Source organism: Hetaerina americana, unplaced genomic scaffold, assembly GCF_022747635.1.
Source record: "Hetaerina americana unplaced genomic scaffold, ioHetAmer1.1.p SCAF_7, whole genome shotgun sequence".
Taxonomy (NCBI): Eukaryota; Metazoa; Arthropoda; class Insecta; order Odonata; family Calopterygidae; genus Hetaerina; species Hetaerina americana.
The window spans coordinates 68778372-68797530 of record NW_027287316.1 but is presented as its reverse complement, the minus strand read 5'-3'; positions in this window follow the sequence as shown (position 1 = coordinate 68797530).

The window sequence follows — 19159 nt, the reverse complement described above, 5'->3', positions numbered from 1 at the left end:
GTGACGCAAGGGGCTGGTGCTTCAAGCTTCTCGGACGTGGGTAAGAGATGGTACCCCGGAAGTTGCGGAGACGTTTCAAGGAGTTAGCATGGGCGTGGCAACGCTTGGCATTAAGAGGAGATTAATTCTTACCAGCATTAAGGTTGAGATATCCGATAGAGTGCCTGTACGGTGAGTTGGAGATGACTTAACCTCGTATGATTTGCAAAAACTTCCATTTCAAAATTTTTTACTGCACTATTGCTGTCCTGAGAGGAAATGCGTTTTACGTGTACCTCAAGCTACATAAAGAAAATCCAATAGTAAATCTCCTGAAAATATTCTGGAAGGTGAATAGAGAAAGACACTGCTGATTCTCGTAGGAAAATTATATTTATTCATCAAATGGGTTTTATGCATAATATGACAAAATATATTTCTTTCCATTTCCTATAGAGAAAATGTTTTCGTAAAAAATAAATTTTTTCAGCTTGAATAACAACTCTAGATAAATAGCTGATAAATGGTGAAAGACCATAAAAGTGGAGATAACTAGCCGATAACAGCAATGACGTCGACTGATAACAGAGGAAGCGTTAAAAGAAGACCGCTTTTGGTCGTACGGTATATCTTACTAGGTATATCAAAATTTTTCTTACAGAATATGAATTTGACTCGACATTCCATTACTGTTATTACTGGTTGTCTACCGTTGATGGCAGTTTTGGATAAGCACAGACTGATCATCACTTCACTTCCCAAATTTATCTAAAATTAGACAACCTGTCACCCGAAAATACATAAAAATTTCATCAATTCCGAATATTTTCCTTCTTTCTTCATTCCGACCAATATCCCTATTCTTTTCCTCCCATTGCATTGTCTAACACCCTCCCTTGTACCTTAGTTCTCAGCATCTAATCACCACTCAAGATACGCTGCATCCACTTTTCCTGGCTCCTTAGGACCTCTCTGAATAACCTACCTCCTCTACCTCAATGCCTAGAACACCTGTGCTTGTTTTTCTTACCGACTGTTTTACCTTTTCCATCCTCCTCACTCGTAATTCAAATTTATTAAATCTCCTTATCTCTTACTTCAAAAAATATGCTTCCGTTCTGCACAAAACAAAGCTTAAAAGTCAACTTATACTTCATATTTTCTCAATATTCTTATGCAATGACCCTTCCATCAACTCCACTTCGCAAAAGGTTTTTGCCTGATAAAGTTTTTTCTTATAATATTCCTACTGCATTGACAATCATTGTAAAAAAGATTTGCAAGATAGGATCACCGGCTATAATTTTTCCCTCCTAGTTTAACTGTGAACTTACCCATATTCAAAGAACGGCGGTATATTCCCCGACAGTAACTTTAAATGGATGCCCGGATCGCCTTGACCGGGATTCCGGTCAAGGAGATTGACGTTTACACTTAAAAAAATCTGCATTTTAACTTAACCTTCCTCTTCCTCAAATATTCCTCAATCTTCTTTTTTTTACATTGATATACATTTCATACCTATTTCTCTGGATTTGTAATGCGCTAAGCAATGGCAGAAATTCCGAGACTGACAGGAAAACCTGGCCCAAAGCCTTATCATCCAAAAATCCTTATTTTCTCAAATCCTTAACGTATAATTTCAAATGAATCCGTGAAAAATAGGCATTCTATCACCTCTTTCTTACTAATCCATGCCGACACAACTTATCACACGCACCCGAGCAGTTGACACATAAAAAGGTTACGGGCAGGTGGCCAATCCCTCCAATCCACTCATGTCTTCTCTAAAAGTTCCATAAAGTCTACTCAATTAACTCTATCAGATATCATTTTAAAATATATGGATCAAAAAAATTGTTCCTCATTTCATTCACCGTTCCATTTCACTGGTGACCGGATAACTGCCATGGCATAACGTGGACCTCTCCTCTTCCTGTGCAAAAACTCATTATGCCCTGAGTAAACATCCCTCCTAGCCATCCATTAATTTAAAACCAAAAGTACCACTTCAGTTCACGCGAAATCAACTTGTTGTTTATTTGTCCTCACATAAGCAAGCCTTTCCATGTTTTGAAATGGAAACCACTGGTGTAACGAAATCCTTCGATCAAATTCCTTCGTCGTAAATACTACAAATCAGCCCATGAAGACTCTCCATCCATTTTTTATAAACTATTAAGCAGTCCCACAAGGTTATTATCTATGTTCACGGCCATATTTGATTTCAGCTCCCCTTAATTCAAACTCCATTAATACCATGATGCCTAAGATCAGCATCTGCGTATCATTTCCATTCTTATACCCTATCTTGCAAGCCGTTAATCCATATCATATAGATCCTCTATCCATTCTTGCCATCTTCCTAGAATACCCCCATCACTATCAAATATTTCTCTTCAGGGGCTTTCATAAGTATTTTCTCTATCTGCTCATACAGCCTGTCAACTTTGCATTCTCTGATTGCTTGGTGGCATGTAGACCTGGGCAATGACCAAGTTTGCTGGTCCATATTTCACTTCAACTAACAATATTCAATCATTCACCTGCTCTATGTTAACCACGCTTCTCCCTAACTTTTTATACAATATTATGGCCACCTCTCGCTGGCTCTCTTCCCCTCCGCTATATACTGCTCTATTACTATCACTCAAATAAACCCCACTATCCTCTCATCTCAATTCGCACGACCATAAATTGTCTATATTTTCTCTCTCTACCTCGGATATTTTATTATCTATTTTTTCTCTGCTTGATATCGTTATAACATACTATGTTTCTATTCTACGTCATCTAAGTCATTTCCGGCATCTTCTGTGTTGTGCATGTTCGATGACGATGGCGCCAAACTTGCCTTTCCTATTGCCGGGTACTACACCTGCCCTAGGGATCCGGTATTTGCCATAAGACAATGTTGAAGATCAACCATATTGAAGGCGATTTCAATTTCAATCAAATGAACTAGTCCTACAAAGTAAATGGTAGAGTTCAAGTCTAATTATTGTTGCTCCATCATTCTTGGAACCTTGGCACTCAGTTCTGATTCGTTGGACTAACTAATTTTTTTTCTTGTGATAATCGTTTGTGGACTTTATAATGATGGCGGAATACAATGATCTGACTATATTTTGTTAAAATTCAAACGTTTCAAAAATATATGGCTTGTGTTTTGAATAATTTTAGATATATTTCAAGAGATTAGAAATAGTTTGAGTTCATTGCTCAAAAAAATTAAATGAGGGAAATACTCCAACACAGTAACTAATGTTACTTTTTTAAGCCGTAAAATCATTATTATAACGATGCTAAGGGAATAACAATTTAAATTAGATTTAACTTTGAATATTCATTCATAAAATCTTTAGCATGTTTTTCCTTTACAACGAATACGGTTTTTTAGAAAGAAGTGATTGTGAAGAAAAAGTACAAAGGTTAGGGCAGGGGAGAAAGTAATATATCTTCAATATTGACAAGCAAACTGAAATTTCAAGAAAGAACTAATGGCTCACGGACCAACACAAATAAAATTGCATATAAATAAACCTATTATCAAAAGCTGGAATATATTTTGGATTTTAAGATTGGATGTATTTTTATCATCACCAGTAATGAAAAGTTATGCATGATTGAGTTTTCAGAGAGAGAGAGAGACAGCTAATGCTCTCGAATAGTGCGAGGAAGAATAATAATCAATTACCCTCCGGAGAGTTGGAATTAGAAAAAGTCAGAAATATGGTTCAGATCAAGCGCGAAAATAAGACAAAAAAGTTGTAACAAGAGAAGTTTCACAATGAAACATTAAGAAAGTATGTGAAAGAGAAAAGGTGAGAGAGAATGGAGAACGCCAATGCAGCAGACTTAGAATACGATGCATATAAAAATATTAACAGAAAATCTAAAATCTATGAAATTGGTAAGGTGATGCGTTTAAACAAAACATTGCGTTCATTAGACTCGCCATTGAAATCTTAGGTTTAATGAATACCAAAGAACATTTAGGCGCAGAATAAAAGTTTATGAAGACTGTTATAGCTGAAATTAGGCTGTATTTAATGGACACTGATCCTGGATAATATATAGAAAGCATGGAATATTTACAGGAGAAGAGAAACAAGGAAAAACCTTTCATCGGTGGAGTCCAATGGTTGGAGGCGGGGGTGACGGTATGTTGAATTTCAAAGATGAGAGGTAAGCCCTTGCGGAGGTTTGCGGGTTGTTATGTAGATGTACATGAAATGCATGTTGCCAAAAAATTATATATATGTAAGACAAGAGTGAAAGTTAATATAATGTGAGTGTTTGAGTATGTATGTGTGTGCATGTATATATACGCATTAATGGGTGGTCTGAAAAGTTTCCGACCTCAAAAATTTCAGAATAAATGTCTGGTGTCTTTGTTAGGTCGGAAAATTATCAGACCACCCTCGTATATGTATGATTGTATGTGTATACATATATATATATATATATATAATATATATATATATATATATATAATATATATATGTATACATATACAAATATATATATATATATATATACATACATATACATACATAATTATACATATTAATCTACATGCATACATACATACATACCCCAAAGGGGCTGTAAAGACAGTAAAAAGATAATAAGAAGATGGGTGAGGTGGAGAGTTGGCGAGACGGATCATGAAGGAAGAAGGGATTTGAAGTAGAAAAGAAAGAGACATAAGGGTTTCTCAAACATGAAAAAGGAGAGGAATAAAAAGGACGTCGGTCGAGATGTTTTGTTATGACTTTCTCAGCCCACCCCACCAACCCCTCCTCCTTTTGCGAGATGACTCTTGGGCAAAGAGAAGTTTGTAATCTTGGGGAAGGACGAAATGAAAGCGGGGAGGGGCGATGGAAGGTAAAGGGGTTTAGGGAGAGGGGGTGGAAAAAGCTGAGGGTCACAGGCATTTGGACTTTCTGGAGGGGGGAAATGGTGCAGACGTCGATCCGCGATGCACTCGGGGACCCCACCCATCTCCTCAAATCACCCATCTGTCCCGCCCTTTCTACCCTCCCCAAGTCCACCATGCTCATCTGTCCTGTGCCCTACGGTTTTGTGCGATTCCGAAGTGAGTACGCCTCCATGGAAAAGTCAAAAGAAATGAATGCGTGGGGGCTGAGCAACACTTTTCCAAGGAATATTTTATAGTACCGTCGCATTTCGTACACGGATGCTCACATAATGCATGCATACGGGTCAGTCAGATTTTTTGTCTTATATCTAAGTCTGGAGATTGGTACGAGTGATGTTACTACTTCATCCCAAAAGGCGATAGCAGTTTCCCATGAAAATTACAAACGGTTAACATTCCAACACAAATTTTGCTAAAATTTAAGCCAAAGTAGTTACCTTCAGTAGATAGTTTTGCAAGTCCGAATTTGTAATCAATTAAACATTTGGTAAATTTAAAGGAAAATTTCATACTTCATTCTCTGCTTACGGCATTCTTCAGTAAAGTTGATAATTTTAGTATGCGACGTAATTTTTGCCACCGCTACCTCCAATCTATTATTTTAGATTCAATTAGCGGAATAATACAGTACTTTAAAACAGAAGTCATTCGTTAGCCATATTCTAAACCCTATTAGCATAGAGCAACCGTTTAGCATTGCTATGGTTATATTGCTAAGATAATATTAAATAGTTATAAAATACAGGATTCTACAATTAGATATATATATATATATATATATATATATATATATATATATATATATATATATATATATATATATGTGTGTGTGTGTGTGTGTGTGTGTGTATATATATATATATTTACTATTATAACTCTAGCATTTAACATTTGTCAGCTTGAAATAGGGGAAATCAAGTTGATCAACAAAAACTTTATTCGAGAAATATTATCGTAGCATCGATTATATTTGGATGGAAATATGTATATAAGTTTGACTATACTTTAGTGTAGAATAAATTCCATGCAGGAAAAATTATCTATGGACTGATAGCGCATCAAATCATGTCATCAGGTGTGGGGAATGATTCAGAGGAAGAGACGAAGGAGATAGCCGGATAGACGGTGCGGAATTGTCATTAACGCTGTATTGGAATGAAAAAAAGTGAAGGTGACATTCCAACTCGTGAACAGAACTGACTGGACAATAAAGAGCGCGACGAAGGAAACTCGAATGCAAAGCAGACTTTTGGGGAATTTTGAGGAAGAAATGACGAAGCACTCGCATATGCACGTATCCACTCGTGAATGCTACCGTCGCTATATACACCAAGACATGGATTTTTTGTCTCCGTCCAACAGTCTCGAGCTTGTTTTTTTTAATTTTGGTTCCGTCACCTTTACTTTATACCAGAGTCAATCTGAAAAAGCGAGACGGAGAGTCCTCCTGTAATTTTTTTTTCAGAATATGTGGAGTTCTTGATGATCAAAGGTGTGGGGGTGTGAAATTCTCGGAACGACTTGGAATGGTGAGCCTTAGTTTTTTCACCAACCCTTTCGAGTCTCCCTCTCCGTACTTCTACTCTGTCACAGTCTAGATGAAACCTCGATTGATCTTTGCAGCCTTACAAGCAAGATACAAGAATTCCTGTCTGGGTGCATTCCGTTTCCGAAAGAAAAAAATCGATGCCCGACGACGCAGCAGAAAAACCACAGCAATTCTTTACGATGCAGAGTTTGCTGAAGGAAGGCGATGAATAATTTCGGCAGCGATCCACAAGACGTTGCCTGGTCAAGGTATAACAGGTGATAAGAGATCCCTTTCCGTTCATGCCCAACGCTGCGGCCGAGGAAAATATTTTATTCGACTGCTTAAGGATGTAGGATATACTTATAGCAATGGATAAGAAAAATGAAGAGACGAAAAAGGGGATGGAAAATATATTTCTATTATGGATATTTAATCCATCAAGTCCTGATATAAATTCGACATTTACCTTAATTGATTAACAAGCTAACCGTTTCACCTGTACAATTGCATGACACGGTTTATATCAATACATGAATAAGTATGTACCTACGAGGGTCATCCGGAAAGTAGTACCCGTTCGTGAAATAAAGACACAAAAGTAAATATTAACAAACATAAAAAATTTTATTTGAAAGAGGATACTTTAAACTACTTCTCAACATAATCTCCAAGCAAATTAAGGCATTTGTCATAACGTGTGACAAGTTTCTGTATTCCTGCTGCATAGTCCTTCGCCGCCAGCTCATTGAGATACGCGAGGGACCTATCTTGCAAAAATGTTTGCATAATGCAGATGGTGTTTAACAATTTCATGAACAATTGTTCGAGAAACATTGGGAAAATGCTCACAGATGTCATCAATTGTGACGCGCCGATCGTTCCTCACGAATTCGTCAACTGAGCTCACCAGTTGGTCTGTAATGACAGACGGTCTCCCCGAACGCTCATCGTCGTGTGTGTTCCCCCTCCCCATGTTGAAGTTGCGACAGCACCGCCGAACAGACGACTCGTCCATTACAATGTCTCCATACACCTCCTTTAATTGGCGATGAATATCACATGGGCGAACGTTTCTTGCATTGATGGTGTTTAACAATTTCATGAACAATTGTTCGAGAAACATTGGGAAAATGCTCACAGATGTCATCAATTGTGACGCGCCGATCGTTCCTCACGAATTCGTCAACTGAGCTCACCAGTTGGTCTGTAATGACAGACGGTCTCCCCGAACGCTCATCGTCGTGTGTGTTCCCCCTCCCCATGTTGAAGTTGCGACAGCACCGCCGAACAGACGACTCGTCCATTACATTGTCTCCATACACCTCCTTTAATTGGCGATGAATATCACATGGGCGAACGTTTCTTGCATTGAGGAATTTAATCACTGCCCTCACTTCACAACTGGCGGCGTTCTCAATTTTTTTAAACATTGTAAACAATCACAGAAACAACACAGGCAATGCTAGCGTCACGCAACTTGGCTCAGAGAAGGCAGACAAGCCACTGAAGCTATCTGACCTCGTCCAGCGGCTACTCGCGTCGTCAGCACTTCATGCGGCACGAACGGGTACTACTTTCCGGATGACCCTCGTATTAATGTGTATACGTCTTCCGTAAAAAAATGAAAATGGTCACTTCAGCAATCATTTTAGCAAACACATATATCGGAATAACTGAGATGTGTATGTATTTCCGTCGGTATTATAAAATTAAAACCTTATATAAGTGAAATTTTAGCATGCATGATTAATGCCAAAGAAAATAGAGCTGAATGACCCGTAGCACTGGCAATCAAAGAACTATGTCTGCATCAAGATATAAGTTATAAGGATAAAATTCATCAATCCATTATTATTTGATTTAATGTTAAATAAAAAACGAATTTCCGCATTTTCTAGGTTATTTCGCTAAAATTCTGATAGTTCTTATAATGCATGACTCTTTTATCAGAATTGGGTGAATGTGTGAATACAAAACCTTTTATCGATTTCAAAAATAGCTTAAAAGTATTTGTAGGTATTAAAAGCTGTCATAGGTCATCAAAAATAAGTAAAATCAAATCTGGGTCTTCTGTTGATAATTTTTAACGTACAAGAACGTATTTTCCAATGAACGTATGAGTCAGCATTTATTTAATTTATAGAATATATTAAAACCTATACATCTAGCATTTATAATTTTCAAATGATAATTTATTAATGTTGTTAATACCAGAAATGAATATCAGGGGAAATTAAGCTAAATATCTCATTGAGGTTAGGACCACAACGGTAATGTGGAATTAAAATTTTAAGACCGATAAGCGTTTTAGAAATTTATAAACCACTTCCATTTAAATTAAAAAGTAAATTTATAATCTTTAATAATAATTAATATTTTAACTATTAATAATATAGCATACATAACCGGGGTTATTATACTATTCCTATGATTATTACAATGTGATAAGCTGCGTTCATACGCCTTGAAACCCAAATAATATATACTTAAAATGAAAAATATTATTTATGAATTAAAGAAAGCGCCTTATCTGAATATATTCAAACTCCATTTCGTTAAAAAAAATTGTTGAATTGATAGTTTAATGCAGACACAGCAATGAAATGATAAAGTTTTTAAATTTTATTTGTCAGGGAATATTTAGAAAGGAGTGCGCTGTGTTCTCAAATCTTTAGGCATATAGACGGCGCAACTACCAGAAACATACGACCATAAGTACTACGTAAAGCCATTAGCACGAGAAGTATTTTTTCCATTAGAATAGATTAAGACTAGATATTTAGTGTTATGCTACTTATTGCTATAATGGGAGTTTGATGAGCATGACGAAAGTTTTGATATTACACTTTTAATTATATAAACATAATTTTTATCAATGGCAGAGACATTTTAATATCCAAAAAGGTTTTGTCAACACGGAGTAATGCTTCTACTCTCCAGTCAACCAAATATAATAATTAGCTACCTAGTGATATAGCTCTTTAGAATATGAAATTTTTGATAAACATATCTATATTAGCACAATGCCCTAAATTGGAACTTCCATATCTAAGTAAAATGCTTCCTCAGTTAATAGTATTGCTCTGAAAAAGCTATTTCCGCCTCCTCCATCAAATAGAAATGGCAATTTAGGAGGAGAAAAAATAACTCTTTTGAAAAACGAACACTACCGCCGGGAGGCTGAGCAAAATTGAAGCGAAACGGGAGAAAATAGGAAAAAGGTAGAACTGAATATTTTTTCCAAACCAAAAGAAAGACGAAGGATGGGTAGATAAGGTGGGGAGTAAGAGGGAGAATAATGTTGAAGACTGGAAGAGTGAAACAGAGAGGGTGGTGAGAGGGAGTGGCAAGAAGTGGGAGTGGCAGAGACGGCGAAGGTTGAAAGGACTTCCCTCCGTAGCTCACTGTCATGGAAAACGGGTCTGAGTTTTTAAGGCCGCGGGCTAGACAAATGTTTCCTTTAAGATTTACTCCGGACGAAGAACGCCCCCCACAAAATGCGGGGACGCGGAAAGGGCCTTCAAGAGTGGGAGAAAGAGGGAAAGTCGACCGAGTCGATCCGTCTCTTCGAGCTGAAAGATTGAACTCACCTCTCTCTCTCTCTCTCCCGCTCGGGTAGTAATGGGGGTGAAATGGAAAAGATGGTGGAATAGCAAATGGAGGAAGTTGGAGGAAAAAGTGGGTAGGGCGGGACTGAGATTACGGAGAGGTACAGCATCTAAGACGTCGGGACTGAGGAGGAGGGATGCGGTCGTATTGCAGAAATGGGCGGAGAAATTCCATAAAATAGGGAAAAGGATTACGATGCCTTTTGAGGCTCCAATTTATACGGATGCAGGCGTCATTATTACATAAACATCATTGATTTTTGCTGATTGGTTCAATGTTATGTCAAATAGAATACATTTATTACTCTGGAAGATATTGTGATTGTAGTTTTGCAGCTACACAATTCTACGATAAAGTTACTCGGAAAAATAAACACAAATTCAATTATTTATAACATATATTTGATATTTCCACCGTAAATTATGGCACCTTTATTTTAAGAAGTATTAAGAACGAACAAGTAGGAATGTATCAAATTAATCTCTTTAAAACGCTTTATATTACGTAAATAATTAATTGTGCCAGTTCTCAATAGAATAAGTAATTTAGACAAAAGGAATTTTAGTTGAATTATCTCTGGTAAAACTTTTTCCATCTATTATCGACGATATTATCATACATCAATATGATGGCTATATGCAATACCTAATGACTATACGCATAACGTGCCTTTTGACTTTGATGTTATAAAAATTATTAACAGACATTTTTCTGTGTGTAATAACAGCAGATAAAACAAATTCATAAAGAATCTCATTATGTAAAGAATAAATAAAGAATCTCATTAATAGTGCACATACAGCATGAATCCAATTAAAATATTATTCCCAACCGTAATCCGAAACTAATAGTATTTTTAAACGGCATTTTAATATAATTACTTATATTAAATGAAAACGCCAAAGCTCGTGTTTGAGTATGAATTAAAAATGTAACATTATTCCTGGTTTCAGAAATATTGTCTTTTCGATATGAATAAAGCGATTATATTTACGATAAATATTGGTTTCTCTATTAACACCCTAATCACTGTTTCTAGTGAGTTTCCGAGACCAAAATCAAGGAACATCAGCAAGAATCTGCCGAAAGGTGAATCAAGAGTTTAAACTTCACGAAAGAAAAACTATACCTACAAACTTCATCGTGCCACACTAACTTGCTGGATGAAAATTTAGCGATGATCTCATACGCCTTCGTCCAGTAGGAATCCTCTTTACTGTACATGTACGCCAAGCCTCAAATAGCCTATGTTTCAACATGATGGCATGTATCCACCGGTATAGCGGTCTCAAAATATGACTAGATCAAAGCTTGCACTGGCGAGATTAATGAAACCACGTCACAATATAGCGCAGTCTCATGAATCTGAACTGCTCTCTGCTGTCCCTGCGAAATGACAAGCGGCATTGCTTCCGGTTAGCCCCTGCAATTTCACGTGATACCACCAGCGTTTTCGTATGTGACGAGCGCGATGCTGACCCTCTAGGATGAAGTAACATGAAGAGAACAATTCCCTTCATGATGAATACCGGTAATTATTCCGTTTTCTGTTTGTTTAGTTCGCTGCATGAAAGTAAAACATCCAGGTCTCGGCTCGGAAGTGCAGGATGATTCTGGTACTGATTTATATTGCTTTTCCTCAGGATTCTATACAAACGGATACAAACGTTTAAATCGATCCAAAAGCCTACGATGTAATTTATTACGATTATTTATTTTTATTAACAGTTTCACGACAAATACACTACCTATTATAAGAGCGAACGTAGACTTTATAATTAAAACATTGCATTTACTTATTGCTTAATATTTGTTAATTTTGTGATTCGAACTCAGGTGAATAGCTTTTATACTTTTTTTCCTTTTACTTCCGTTTAAAACCTTATGCTTACCTAAGGCCAATTGCTAGGTTCTTGGATTATTTACATACTTATTGCCTGTGATCACCAATAATTTATCTCCAATAAAAAACCTTCTGCATGACTTTTTAAAAATAATAAAGAAACTGAAAATGAAAATTATAATTTGATGTAAATTGAATATTTTATTTATTTTATCTTCTCAAACTATCACAATGATTTCATCAAATGCATATACTGAATTTCACCCATGAATACAAAATAGATTTAAAGGGTGTACGCCTAAAATTATGAAAACGGGTTGAACGTGAAATTGTCGGGTCAGTGTTTTTTCTGATGTAATCGGGTTTCAATTATCTGAAACTTGTTTCAACCAAAGTCGAAACGAATCAAGTGGCAGATTAATAACCCGTAGAGAAAAACGTAAGTCAACTAATTCCGATATTGGAATTGAAATAAAAAAATAGGTATATTCTGAATTACAAGTTTTTAAATGAAACTATAAGAAGTATTTCCTTTTCAAACATTTCTTTCCATACTTCAGTAAAATTACTTAGAATTTTTGAATTCAAAATGAAATAAAAATGAAAATAGTTGATGATCTGTATTCATATTTGAATAATTATTAATAGTTTCAGAAATAATAAAACTTCCACCAACCCTTTTTTCATCGAAACTAACGAAGCACTAATCCCTGCTTTCTAACTCTTTACTTATGATTACGTTTTCTCTTTAAAAGGATATGGGCTTATTAAAAATGAAGGAGAAAATTACCGAAATTATTTAAAGAAAGTAAGTTAAAATGCTATATAAAAATTAGCACTCTACGTAAAAAACGCTACTTATAAAACGGCATTAAAACAACGTCATTCAGTGCAAGGATCAACAGGATAACGAAGTTTGTTTGCAGTATTAATAGTTTTATAATCAGCACATTAGCAGGTATAAGGATATATGCGTAAAGGTAGATGCACAAAAAAATTACATGTTGTAATATCTTTAAATGATCGGAAAGGAATTCATCTCGTACACCTAATCACGTTAGGCATACATACCAAAATAGACCATCAAGGAGATCGATGCATTTATAGCGACATGCCTTATGCGCAGTCTATATCAACAGCCTTACATTGGTTACCTGAACAAAGTACGACATGTTTTACGTCTACTACAAAATAGGACAATACGCAAATTAGCCTAAATTTATGAATAATTTATTATAGCAAACATGACTTATGTATCGCCGCTAACAAAATTGAAAAGTCGTTTTTCATCCAAATATTATCTCTCGATCATTAAAAATATATGAATATATCATAAAGAATTTAAAAAGATTAGCTCCATCACAAATTATTTTCTTGGCATGCAAAATAAAATCATTTCCCACTTTTATTCCAAGGATATGGAAACGCGAACGAATAGTTCTTCGTGCAAAAGTTGCAGAAACTTGTAATTTTCTGGATTTGAGTGAATTATGAAGTTTGTTCATTATCTTATTCTTGTGAGTTTTCATATGAGAAAGAAATGAAAGCTTCATGCATATCTCCTCCCTTAGATACATTATGCCATGAGGATCTCATTTCTTCTCCCAGAATAAGTTTTGAGGACAAATAAGATGGTAGTTTTCTGCGTCACTAAAGTTTAATAAGAACGGACGGTACAATAGTAAAGAAGAAAAAACGTAGTCTTCAATTCCCTAAGCTAGTTTTGTATCATTTAAAGTTCTAAATATGTACCCCCTTCCTAGCCGCATATCATTTCCTGGTGATGTAACTAGGTCAGTTTTTAGTTAAAAGGAAACGAGGTTTACTTATGAGCTTTGTACAGTTTTATACTAGACTCATGGCGTACTGTATACTCCTGAAATCAAATCCAAACTTTGAATGATATCAGAAATAGGAGTTTAATAGAGGATTAGGAGAATAATAGAAACTTCCGAAAATGATGCTGACTTCTTAAATGTAGAACAAGTGTAATATTAACATTTAAAAAAGTCTATTTCGATTAAATTAATAATTAAATTAATTAAAGAGAAAATTACATGAATATTGGTGTGATAATTTGAATTAATCATTAAATATGTATAAATAATTTATTTATGTTTCACATGCTGCCTAATTTTAAGTCCTATAAGGATAAAGCTATATGTTTTCACTACAATCGATCGAAATTGTTCAAATCAATCTTCAATGAGTACAGCAACGCAATTATTCAGAGATCTAACCAATGGGAATAATAGAATGCGTTCACATGGTTCACCACGACATTCTTGCTTGCAAGATCTCGCATTTTTGAAAATATAATTCGTTTCGATAGAAACTTGCGGACAAATATTAGTTTAGGAACAGAAGTCACTGTAAAAATCGAGACCGACTCTTTTTCCTCCATCACGCTTGAGGTTTTACCCCGTGCACACCCGAACTCTCGAAAAGATATAATTTGCCCCGCACGGCTCGGCGACCAAAAATCTTCTGGGCGGTTTAGTAGAGACGGGCCGAGTTGGAGGAGTCAACCTTTTTCTCCCAGAAAATTGGCATTTGCACAAGTGCAAAGGATCTGGCCTTCAAAAAAACTTAATCTTAAAACGCCACGTACCTCGCCCCTTTATAAGGGAGCTGCCCATATCCCTTCACTTCCGGCAGACGAAACGACTCCCACATTCCACATGCAATCCACACCCTCCCCCTCACCAAGTTCCGCGATTCCTATCTTATCTTTTACGCCATTCAAATGTTTTCCGTCTCCCACCCCCCTCTCCATACTCCACTCTCCCACCCTCCCTCCTCATCCTCTCTCGCTCGCTCTGTATCCCTTTCATTGCGCACGGGGAGTGGGGGAGGAGGCTCTTCTCGTGACCTTATTCAGCATGCCTCCTTCCGTCGGCGGTGTCGGCGGCGGTCGACGTTTCCACGCATACCGTGTGCACACGAGCCTGGCGCATTCGCTTGCCTTCTATGCCCGTGGCATACACTCCCATCCCTTCATCCCCTTCCCTCTCCGTTCCCCATGCTCACCCACAGAGTCTGTGCCGACTATATATGCCCCCTTAGCTAGACTAACTCAGCCGTCAATTCCGTGGAAACCTATCTTGACATAGTATCCCCTAGGCGAGCGATCGAACATGCGCGAGTATATAGGTGGAACAGGGCGCGGGGAACAGCGACGCCCATGTAGTGGGTGGAAAAAGGGAGGGTGAGGGAGAAAGAGTTGAGGTGGAGGCAACAGAGCGGAGATTTGCGACGGCCAATGGGAATCAAGAAGGTTTTTTTTCCAACCGTTAATCAATGCGCTTCAAGAGAAGCGGCCTTTCCTTGAGGGAAAAGAAGGTACCGATTAACGTAAAGCTCAAAAACCGTTTCATTCGCAGGGATTCTTCCCCATTATGCTCCAACAAAAATGTTTGCTTTTAGGAACCGCAATAGTGCTGTGGTGGATTAGAACATTTAAATAAATTATAACCTACAATTTATTTTAACTGTCTAGGTTAGAAAGAGGAAGAAAAACGATGGTGTAACTTCCCTTTAGCTAAAAAGATTCTGCCTCAATGAATTGAAGCAGGCGATAATTTTAATTTTCTCATAATTTATTCCTTTCATCTTAAAATCAAATATTTCAACGTCAAATGTCATACTGCCACCGAAGTTATTTGATCTAGAGCAATTTTATTGCGATGCGTCACTGAAAAGTTTTATCCGCAAGGATGGTCGAATTATGATGACTGTGGAAGATAAGGTCGTCCAACCCAATTTGATTCTTAAATGATTTACTCCGGCAACATGGTTAAAGGATATATATATATACACACACAAGTTGTGGTCAAAAAAAGACCGGACTGATTTTATTCTGCGCAAACCGTTCAACGGATCGAAGCGAGAAACAGTACATCAGCTAGCGGCACATCTGACGGCTAAAACGAGATGAGTTGCGTTTGTTTACGTCGACTCGTTACGCAGCCGTAGCGGTATGTGTTTTAACCTGCTCGTGTCCGCGTACAACGGTAGCAATGAAGGAGCTAGAGGATCAGGTGTGTGCGTGAAATTTTGTTTCAAACTTGGAAGAAGTGATGCAGAGACATTTGGAATGATTCAGAACACCTTTGTTAATGAAGCCATACGTCGAAGCCAGTGTCTTGAGTGGCACAATCGTTTCAAATCGGGCAGTACCTGACAGATGAAGAGTCTCGAAACTTCGACCATTCGGGGCCTTCCACTTCGACAGACACCAACCATGTCAAATTGGTGAACGATTTGGTATGGGCAAATTGCGGTTTGTGTGTTAGGGAGATAGCCGAGGAAGTGGACATTAGTGTTGGATCATGTCAGACAAGTTTGACAGACATTTTAGGTATGACGCACATCGTATTAAAATTCGTCCCACGGGTGCTGACTGATGAACAGAGACAGTTTGCGTGGACATTTGTCAGGAACTTCTGGATCGAGCCAATGCCGACCCAGGGTTTCTTAAAACCATTGTAACCGGTGACAAAACCTGTGTTTACGACTCTGATGCTGAGATAAAAGCTCAGTCTTCTCAGTGAAAGGGCCCTCATTCTCCGCGACCAAAAAAGATCACATACCCCGGTCCAATGTGAAGGTCATGCTTGCGTGTTTCTTCGATTTACAAGGGCTGATTCATTACGAATACTTCCTTTAAGGTCAAACCGTCAACAAAGATTCCTACTTTGAGGTTATGAAGAGGCTGTGAGCCGAAAGAGGCGGGACATGTGGAGAAACAAAGCATGGCGTTTCCACCACGATAGCGCGACGGCTCACACGGCGCTGACGGAGGCAGATTTTTTCGTCTGAACCGGAACTTCCGTGATCCCGCAGCCACCCTACTCTCCAGACGCGGCTCCATCAGATTATGTTTTGTTTCCAAAGTTAAAATCAACCTTGAAAGGGCGCCAACTCTATTGCGTACATTAAAGCTAATAGTACGACGGACCTGAAGAGGATCACTAAGGCGGCTTACCACGCAGGGTTCGAGAGCTGGAAGAAAGGTTGGCAAAGGTGTGTCGTCAGCCAAGGCATGTGCTTCTAGGGCGACAAGTTCGATTAAGCGGTATCCGTCGAAATAAACAAGCTATAAAATCAGTTCTGTCTTTTTTCATCACACCTTGTACCTATACTTCACCACCAGCTGCCACCATTCTCACACCAAAACCTCGATTCCTAACTTTCTCTCTATATGTGGACACCGGATTTGGAATACCATAGCCACCCTCAACAAATATCTCTACAATTTGCACCATACACTCTACAAACACGGTTACCCAGGAAGCCTCCTACAACATAATATCCACCGCTCCACCCAACCACACACACACCGCATAAAAGCAACATCACATCTTACGTTGGAGTCAACCTTTGTACCACTTATATTCCCGCATTCCTTGAAACTGAAAACCTTTCTTAAAGGACTGTTTCCTATTTTACACGCCAATGACGCTACCTCATCCTTTCTGCCTTAATGCCCCTCCTTCGCATTCAGACGACCCGCCAATATCAAACACCTTTTAAGATCCACCGCTCAAACCCCCTGACAAATTTCCTCATGTTTCCCCTACTTGCAACCGCCCCCGATGTAAAACATTTCTACAAAGAAGATCAGCTCCCCTCTCCCCACATCACCTCATCGCCCCCTCCTCTCGTTCCCACGCTAATTACCTCTTTAAAAACATTATCTATCATTGGTCATGCAAACAATGCAGTTAATTTTACATAGGTGAATGCATTACCCCCTTAGCCATAAATGAACAATCACCGTTACCCCTGCAATTCTGCCTCACTCTCTTCCCTTCCTATCCCTTCAGACGTAAATTCCCACAACCTTTCATTCGACCATTGTTTCTCTCTTAACATCCTAGAATCCCTACCCGTTTCAACTACCAATATAAAGGTAAGAACTCGTGAATTCTGCATTTATATTAACTCTTCGATCTTTTAAAATACTCACCCTTAACCTCCACCTTTAATTCCCTACTCAGCATAGCCTGCACCTCCTCTCCCCAGAGTCCAAGGTCCCCGTCCAAGGCCTTTCAGTTTGACCTGAAGAAGGCCCCAGAGAAGGCCGAAAGCTCAAACAATGTAAAATGTAAGTGTCCGTTTACAAGTTATCTATTTTATTTTGTGTTCTAATGTGCTGTAAGAATTTGTTGTCTCAGGCGTAACTTTGTGGAATTTGCATAACATATTGAAATGTAATGAAATAATTGACTTTGTAATTCCACACACTTTTCCACAAAATTCCACAAAAGTGTGTGGAATTACAAAGTCAATTATTTCATTACATTTCAATATGCTGTAAGAATATTAAATGTATGTATATACATACATATATATATATATATATATATATATATATATATATATATATATATATATATATATATATATATATATATAAATTTATACACACATATATATATATTTATATAAACATATATATATATGTTATACAGAAACATATGTATATATATTATCACACACACACGCCGACGGGCTTAGTACTTGGTGAACTCTACTATCACCTACCAAACCGACCTTCCGGTTGATTACTGTGTTTCTAGTATATATGCATAAAAATCGCTCCTCTTGGCTATTTTCTTGAACCTGTATTTCCCAAATAAATTCAATAATGAATGACACTGCTTGTTTCAACAGTTTCCACTCCAAAGGAAGCCAATAAAAAACTAAAGAATTTCCGAGACGAAATCGATCTCTAATTTTAATTAGGCCATAATAAGTACAAATTATTAACCAAAAAACACATAATTTTTCTCAATATTTTAGCGAGATATTTCCTATAATTTTTTAAATTTAAAACATAGCTTAACATCTTCAACTACCAGGCTGACTTATTATTAGGGTTCAAATAACTACAATTAACAGGATAGATTCCATGAGTTTCGATATTAGGTAAAATAGGAATCCATACGTAACAATGGTTAAGTATTTTAAATTAAATGGTGAATTCTAAATTAAATGGTGAATTTTTCATACTTAACGTGATTTTTCAGAAAAAAAACTTCCTCTCGAAAATACGGAATGCCTAAATCTATGGAATATAATTTTGCAAAGGTAGCTCTATATAACATATGTTCTTAATATGCTTTATGAAAAGCAACTCTTTTTGTTATAAAATTGTTTTAATAAAGTTTAGCAACTTAAACATAAGCCCTATGCAATAGCAAAAGTATCTGATTTTTCAACTTTGCCAATGAAGATTTCATTGTTT